Here is a 9,120-nt window from a genome sequence, read left to right on the forward strand (position 1 = left end):
TATTAGATGTTGTTTCTGATTTTTTGCGTTACAAATATCATCATGTAAGGAAGATAGGGTGTCGAGAGTTGAATGATTTCTTCGAAATCCACATTGAACATTCGTTAGTATATTTGATGTCTCCAAGTGCCAAACGAATTGCTTGTTAACTATTTTTTCTAATGTTTTGCCCAGTGTATTTATGAGTGAAATGGGTCTATAATTGGAGGTATCGAATTTGTTATTATTTGGTTTTGGGATGGGTACAACAATTGCATTGCGCCATTGATCTGGATATATGCCTTTTTCCCAAATTATATTATAAATTTGTAGAAGTATTTCGTGTCCTAGCTTTGGTATATTTTGAATAAAGGAATAAGGTATTCCATCAGGACCAGGGCTTTTGATTTTGGATCCGGATAATGCATTTTGTAGTTCGGTTATATTAAAGGGTTGATTTATTGCATTTTCTTGGTGGTAAAAATTAAGTTCTAGGTCCCTTATAATGTTTTCTTCTATCTTGTGTTTGTAATTTAGGAATTCGTGTTCATAGTTTGAATTGCAGTTATTTTTGGTGAAGTGTTGTGCAAAAGCTTCGGTTATATCTGTAGGGGATGAGAATGAGTTACCGTTATGGTTTAGATTGAATGGTAAGGACTGGTGAGTTATTCCTTTTATGGATTTAATTTTGTTCCACATATCGGTTGAAGAGGTGTTTGAGTTAATTGAGTTTGTATATTTTTGCCAGGATTCGGTTTTACTTTTTTTTGTTATAAGTTTAGCTTGTGTTCGAAATTTCTTTAATATTATATGGTCGTCAATAGATTTGGTTTTTTTAAATTTGTTTAAGGATTTTTTGTAGGCTTTAATTGCCATGTTGCATTCTGTGTTCCACCATGGAACTGTTTTTACCAATAGTCAGATTAGCGGCATCTAATATTATGTTAGAAAAATTATTAATGATTGAATTTATTTCGGTTTGGTTAATTTCGTTTCTTAGATTGACTGGGTGATCGCTAAGTGCTTGATTTATGATGTCTCGGTAGAGTTCCCAATTGGGATTTTTCAAATTCCAGCGGACAATTGGGGATATTGGGGCTGTTTGATCTATGATTTTTGTAGAAATTAGCCCTATGATCACTGCTGCTATATTCGTTTAGTATGTTCCATTGGGTTTTTGGTGCAAATGAACTATTTGTTATTGTAAGATCAATAGCTGAAAGATAATTATGGGGTGCGTTGTGGCGAGTGTATTCTCCAGTATTTATTAATATTAACTGTTTATTTTCTAGACATTTTTCCATAATTTTACCTCTGTGATCCGTGAAATGAGATCCCCAAATTTGATTACGACTGTTAAAGTCACCAAGAAGAAGGAACGGTTTGGGCAATTCTTGAATGATTTGGTTTAGGTCGTGTAGAAGTAAAGTGGTGCTGTCAGGTATTTATATATTACATATACAAATTGGGTTTTTGATATTGATAATGACTGCTATTACTTCTAGATGAGATTGAATTTGGATTTCTTTACTTTGAATAAGGTTTGAAACATAGGTAGTCACCCCACCACTAGCACGAGTAGTGTTTTGACGATTTTTGTAGTGCCCATCGTATCCACGTAAGGGAAAATCTTGGAGAGCTTTTAAATTGGTTTCTTGAAAGCAAAAAACTATAAGTTGAATGTTGTATTTTATACGTTGAATGTCGGTGAAGTGTTTAAGGAGTCCATTGATATTCCATTGAATAATATAATTCATTGTTAATGTATTTTTATAAGTTATGGAATGGGGGATGGTGGGTAAGTCTGCTATATGTGTGTTGTATTGGTTGAGTTTGGCTTATGTGGGGTTTTGTTGAGGAGGAAGTGAGAAGTATTTGATTTGTTTAATATGTTAATTTTAATAATCACCGATTAAGAATTATGTAAATTATTAAACTGTATAACAACATAATCGAAGCCGTAATTTTAAACGGAAAATTTAAAATTGAACATGTACTATTACCACGTATCTCAATGACTCCAAAAGATAAGCCATTGGAATTCAAACTTTTTCAGTGTCCAGTGCGACTCACATGCTTTTGCAATGATCATTAACAAATTACAAGGACATGTAAAACAAGTGTGTGGATTGAATTTTGAAAATTCATGCTTCTCAGATGGATAACTGTGTGTGGCCTGTTCAAGCGTCAGAAAACCTTCTGGTTTATTTGTGTACGCACCACAAAAGGAAAAAAAACAAAAAATATTGTGTAATTCAAATACACTTTAATAAATAGCATTTATTTGAAACCTCGAAATGTCAGACTTTTCTCAATAAAATGAATAAATAAAAAAATAATAATCCAAAATAAATTGAGCATTGTTGTAGGGATATTAGTATATGCTTAAATATATTAAACGTTACATCGAGGCGTGATAGACATGGCTATATTTAATATTTACTTATTATAATACATAACAAATTAATATTTCAAATGTTATTTCGGGTGATTTATACTTAAAAAGGCATAGATTCAACGGTAACACCCAAAAAGAGTTGAACACTCACAATTTTTTCATCGGACAACGTCAGATATTACTCACTCATTGATCATCTCTACATATCAAAACTATATAAACTCGAAATTTGACATGGTGGTCTCTCCAATATTCAATACATGCAATAAGAATGGATTTTAAGAAATATTGAAACCAGCAAATACGGTAATTCAGAGGTAATTCAGCTTATCATCAAAATTACTATACTGATTCATTTGAACTTTCGTTTTATTTGTTTTAATCACCAACAGTTACATCAAACTTGGCTTTAAATAGTGTAAATTAATAATCCATTAAAACCTATGTCACGGCCAAGAATGTTTCGTACGAACCCGGGTAATTAAGCTAGTAAATAATATATTTTAAGCATATAATATTGTTATATAGTAGAATTGATGTAAGAATCAAAAAAAAAAAAAATTAATATATTATATATTATAAATATTCATTGAAATATCTCGAAGATAATCTTCAAATTCTAAAAAAAAAGATAAAAGGTGAATACGATTAGATAAGATAAAGTTAAATGCAATATACAGACGCGATAATATTGTACGGCGGTTTATTTCTTTACAATATATTGATTTCGCAATATTTTAATTGCGATATTTTGGTCACGCGATATTTTACCAGCGATATTTTGTCGGGGTACCATTATTTTTCATAGAAAATAATAGATTGAACAGAAATTTTATATTAAAATTTTCGAAATAATGTTATATTTAATTGCATTTTTTAAATGCTGCACGTGAAGGGGGTTAGTAACCATGATCAAATTAAACTCAAATTTCTTTTTTATAATAATGAACAAAATTTTGAGAAATAAAAAATTTTAAAATTCAAAAATAAGGGCCATCTTAATAAATATATGCTTTTTGGTTAGATTATATATGTACTTATATAGGTTCTTATTTATATAGATGGAATAATTTATTTTGAAAAATTAAAACAGTATCTTCCCAATTTATTCAATCGTATGCGTCATGGGTTCTTAACCTTTTGAGGTCCGCGCCGTCTTTAAAACTATTTTATGAGTTCACGCCCCCCCCCCTCACTACTCTAAGATTGATGTATGCATAATATTTATATAGATACACTACTTTAATGCGGGGGTTGGAACCGAACCCAAAAGAACCGGTTCTGGAACCCAAGAACCTTTAAAATATTGGGAACCAGAACCAAATTTCTACATAATCAAAGAACCGGAACCAAACCGGAACCCTCGTCATAAAATGAAAAATATCGAATGTAACAAATTACTGAGATATAAGTTTTTTAAAAATTTTATTTTTAATCTTAATTTTTAATATGCTGACAGACGGACGGCTAAAGGCTAAACAGGTTGATACTCCAATTTCACCAATACGAGGGTTATCTCAGTGGTGAATTAGGCAACATATCCTATTATGTATAGTTTCTTTTTTATAAATAGCTCAGACGGATGAGGACAAATTCTGTATGGCACTGTAGTTTTATCATCAAATTCATTTTTCACTTATAGACAGAAATACTGTGTTAACAGATAGGTTAGTCCCATAGTATATTTAATTAATTTAATCTATGATTTACTCATAATAGATTATTATTATTACGGATAATATTATATGTACCCAGTCCAAATTCTTCTCCAGCTGTTCCACATGAAGTATCAACTAAGTTCGTACCTATATTTGAAGGGGCGAAACATATTCTTTGCCCTTCATAAAAAAATCCTGAGGGGCACTTGCCCCCCCCCCCTCGGTTTCGGCGTCCCTGTTCAACGTCATATAATTCACAACAATTTTAGCCAGAATGTCAAAGAATTAACAGTGTTAAATCATTTTAAATTCAAATTTAAATATCAATCATAAATGAATGGTAATAAATAATGGGAATGCACTAAAAAAACATGAAGAATGCACTAAAAAAATCATGAAAGACAAAATTAGTTTTCAACAAGGAAAAAACTCTACTACAAGAAAAATCAGTTTTGGATCATAGTCATGAATCAGATTCTGCAATAGAACGTCAAGCAGTAAGTAATAATATCAAACAAAAAATACCTGAAGCAATTTAAACGAAATGCCATCTAAAATAATAAGAAAAGAACTTCGTAGTTTAAGAGATACACAATTAATGATTTTATTGATATTTCATATTTTCGTAGAAATCTATATAATAGAAAAACCAAATATCACACACCACACCACAAAGATATTAATGAAGTACATGAGGTTCTAATAAATATGAATATTATGACTAACAAAAATTAAAACTTTTTGCTAATTAACGATAAGGTAACAAATATAATTATATTTACATGTCTCACAAATTTAAAATACTCATATTTTATGGAAAAAGTTTTTATGGACAGAACATTCCAGTTCTGTATTAAATTTTTTTTATCAATTTTTTTTAATGCATGACATTCAAAATGGTATATTAACGTCTCTAGTATATACATTGCTTTCTAATAAACGTACATCGACTTATAAAATTTATTTAAAAAGTTGTGTAATGCATGTTTAACTGAAGGATTTGTACTTAATCTAAATATGTTCGTAATTGATTTTGAAATTGGAATACACGAAGCTGTTCACAGTATTTGGCCAACCAGTATTATTCGAGGTTGTAATTTTCATCTCGGTCAAGCATAGTTTAGAAAATTACAAAATTTGGGTCTAACTAAAATTTATATTGAAGGTAACACAAATGAAGTATAATCTTTAAATTATATTTTTGGTCCTTCATTCGTTGAACTTGATGAAGTCGAAAATTCGTTTGATTTTGATTTAATTGCGGATATGTCATCTAATAATCAAATAGTACAATTTTGCGATTATTTAATAAAAACTTATATGCAAGGTATATTCCCTCCTTCTTTATGGGCATCGAAATCAGAAGTTATAACAAATAATGTATGTGAATCTTTCCATTCAAAATTTAATGCATATTAATTAATGTTAGTATTTTTTTTACAAAATTGGCTTCATGAAGACATAATTTATATTATATGTTTTATAATATTTTTATTTATATTTTTGAAGTATGTTATAGGTTTAAGTTATAGATTGAAATTAATACTTCTTTATGGTAAATCTCATATAATTTTTTTAATAATTATCTTTTTCCATGTGTAACTAAAACATAGTATATCAAATGATCAATTAAAATAACAGTAAAATACATAATTATTATGGTCATTGTTTATTTTCTTAAATTAAAGTAAAACATTCTATGTATAATCAATACATATTGTTAAAAAAAATTATATTTTATCTACATATTGGTTGATTTTTTTTTTTTTTTTTGGTACAATTATGATTTTAAAATGTACGAAGTAATAACTAAAGAAATGCCAAGTGAGTTTTTAACTACGTACTATTAACATATAATATTATATAATTAACCTTAGATTTTACTTATCATATTTTATCTTTTTCAAGTAAAATACACCTTTCAAATTGTTTTATTTAAATTATTTGTGAATATTTCAAAAAAAATCAATATTTCTACGTAATGTAATTGTGTGGTTAAATTTATGAAAAAACATGTTGATAGTTTGTTTTTATGTGATCATACTTTTTACAGTATTAGTAATCTGCCGACTGGATATCAAGAGGGTCGGGAATTAATCAACTTTTATCATTGATTATAAATTGTATTATTATTATATTATTATAAATAGTATTTATAATCAATGCTATTATCTTATTTCAACTAATAAATATTTTTAGTTAATAATACTCAATTATTATTATTATTATTATTTTTTTTTTTATATATATTATTGTTTTGTAAAAATATACAAATAAAAAAAAGAAAATAAACATAACATTTTATATAAGAGTATGTATAGTTTTAATTAATATGACACTATCAAGATCCCGGAAGGCAATTGCCCTTTTACCTCCCTAACAAACCCACCCCTGAGTAATAAAATAAAATAAAATATTATGCCTTTGATGAAAAAAAAATTGGACTTCCATCTGTACAAAATTTTATTTTTATTGAATTTTTTCATTCAATTTTAGATGTGTAATCAATTTGTAATGTTTTATTACTGTTTGTAAAACGTAAAGACTTTTCAACCATATTTTAATGGACTCTATAATAAATATTAATATTAATGCATAAATCATGACATGGGTGTGTGTGTTTATATATGATTTTTCCTTATGTATATTTTATATGATCATTAATCATAGTTTATAATATCTTTATTTTGGTTGTTCTTCTTAATCCTTGAACCGATTGAATCAACCGCTATTAGTCGCCATGTAGCAGTTCGTCTAATTATCATGTCCGAGTGCTGGTTTATTGGGAGATGGTCGGAGAAAATTTTTAAATTTAAAAAAATAAGAATGACTATTGTAATATAATGTATGGTAATGAACGTGTCCCTGAATTGGTTTACATTCACCTTGCATACTTGTATTCCCCTTAGCTTAGATTGGACTAAAACCACAAACAGTCTTGTAAATCATTTCAGTATGTACCTATCCATCCGTTTTACGTAAGGCATTGAAGTTAATTCAATTTACAACAGAGTTTTATACGTATATTTGTACGCTATACGAAGCAGATCATGTTAAATTATTGTATATTTGAAAGTATAGGCGCCCATGGGGGGGAGGGCAAGACAGAGCACTTGCCCCCTTGGAAAAAAATATTATGAACTTGTAGCTCAATAAATATTACCATAATATTACCTTATTACCGAGGAAAATTATTTGTTGAAATCACTTTTAAGATATGAAATAAGTATAAAAATATACTCATTGTTATCTTATATTATCATAGATAGGTCGTACTCTATAATCCATATAGGTACCTATACGTAAAATTATTTATCGCAGATAATTTATGGTAAATCTATAAAGATCACAATATAGGTGCTACAAATATTTTATCAGGCAACATTGACTGCATTTTAGTCGTCCACTTTCTGTGTGATATTATATTCAGTGCTGACTGCTGAGTGTCATTAGTGATTATTCAATATTATTTTTTAAAGTTTTAAATTTTTATTATGGATATTCCATAGTTTTTAATTAAAAAAAAAAATCTGATGAAGATAATGCATCTGCTGTGCTTGAGTCACACACATCGAAAAATACAAATGTTTCTGCTCAAGTAAATTCAAACCCGGAATGTTCTACATCAATAAATACGGTACCTACATTAACTATTAATTATACGCCAAATAATTGTGAGTCATATCGATATTTAGGATTTTATATTAATAAATCAAAATTATCAGATGATCTTAAATATAAATTACTTACAAAACCTTATGTTCTTTCTGATAATTATGATTTTAAAAATGACAGTATTGCACAAAAATGGAATTTTAAAATAGAATGGCTTAAACAATATCGATGGTTAGTTTATTTTAGACATTTAAAAGGCAGCTTATGCATATTTGTGTTGTTTTTCGTCCTGTTGTTAAAAAAATATTTTGGATTAGGAGCATTTATTGTTAGTGAATTTACCAAGTATAAAGATTTTCATTTTCACGCAAAAAAACATATGCAATTTGAATGGCATAGAGATTCGATTTCTCAATTAACAGATTTTTTAAAAGTTATGTCCAACAAAGAAAAAAATGTTATAGATGAATTAAATACTGCTCAACACTCACGAATTGAACAAAATAGAAAAAAGCTAGTCCCAATTTTGTCATCAATAATATTTTGTGCGATACGTGATCTAGCAATTAGAGGTAAATTGAGCTGTATTGGAAATTGTTATGATCTTTTAAAATTGCGTGTTAAATCTAGAGATAGTGTTCTGTCTTAGCATTTATCAACATGTCATAGTAAAACTAAATATATCAGTCCAGTGATAACGTTCACCATGAATGCACGGTCATTACGCTCGCTCCGTTATCTGTTTTTCATACGCTAATATTATATTATTATATTATGTCTTTACGTTTACGTAATATGGCGGCCAAATCGACTAATAATCGTGGCAAAAGCAAAACTAATTCAACTCCAAGTAAAAGAAATGTATCGTCTTCTTTGTTTTCACCCAAGCTAGTGGATAAGAAATCAAAAATATTTATAACTCCTAACCGGTACTCAGTTTTTACCACATTAAACGACTCAAACGACAACACACAGTCAAACAAGACTCAATCTCATGATCGAAAAATTCCACCAAAACCACCTGCAGTTTATATTAAAGGCGTGAGTAATTTTTCCAGTTTTACCTCAAAACTGATGACAATTATCAATACAACTGAGTTTATCTGTAAAACTACTCCTTCTTACCTGATCATCCATACTCATTTCTATGAGCATTACAGACTACTCATTATACTAAAAGTTCTAATAAAAAAAAAAAGCTAAATATACCTCGCATTGCATTCAAAATTAATTAATTTTATTATGTGGAAATGTATTATATGATCAAATTGCTCGAAAAGTAAATAGTAGTTTAAGTTTTTCACTGTTAGCCGACAAAACTTCCGATATTGCTGGTATTGAATAACTTTCGATTGGTGTTCGTTATATTGATAGTTCAAAAACTATAAGAGAAGAATTCATAGGATTTAGTGCACTAAAAATACTAGATGCAGTTGGTATAGCTATTTCTATTTTGACTTCTCTTGAAAA

The 9,120-nt window shown here is 28.6% G+C and overlaps 1 pseudogene; it reads left to right on the forward strand.

The window, feature by feature from the left end:
• The first annotated feature begins 1,140 nt into the window (after positions 1-1,140).
• Positions 1,141-5,154, forward strand: LOC112685269 (annotated as a pseudogene).
• Positions 5,155-9,120: the final 3,966 nt, after the last annotated feature.

Source organism: Sipha flava, unplaced genomic scaffold (assembly GCF_003268045.1).
Source record: "Sipha flava isolate LNK unplaced genomic scaffold, YSA_version1 271_pilon_pilon, whole genome shotgun sequence".
In the NCBI taxonomy this organism is placed as follows: domain Eukaryota; kingdom Metazoa; phylum Arthropoda; class Insecta; order Hemiptera; family Aphididae; genus Sipha; species Sipha flava.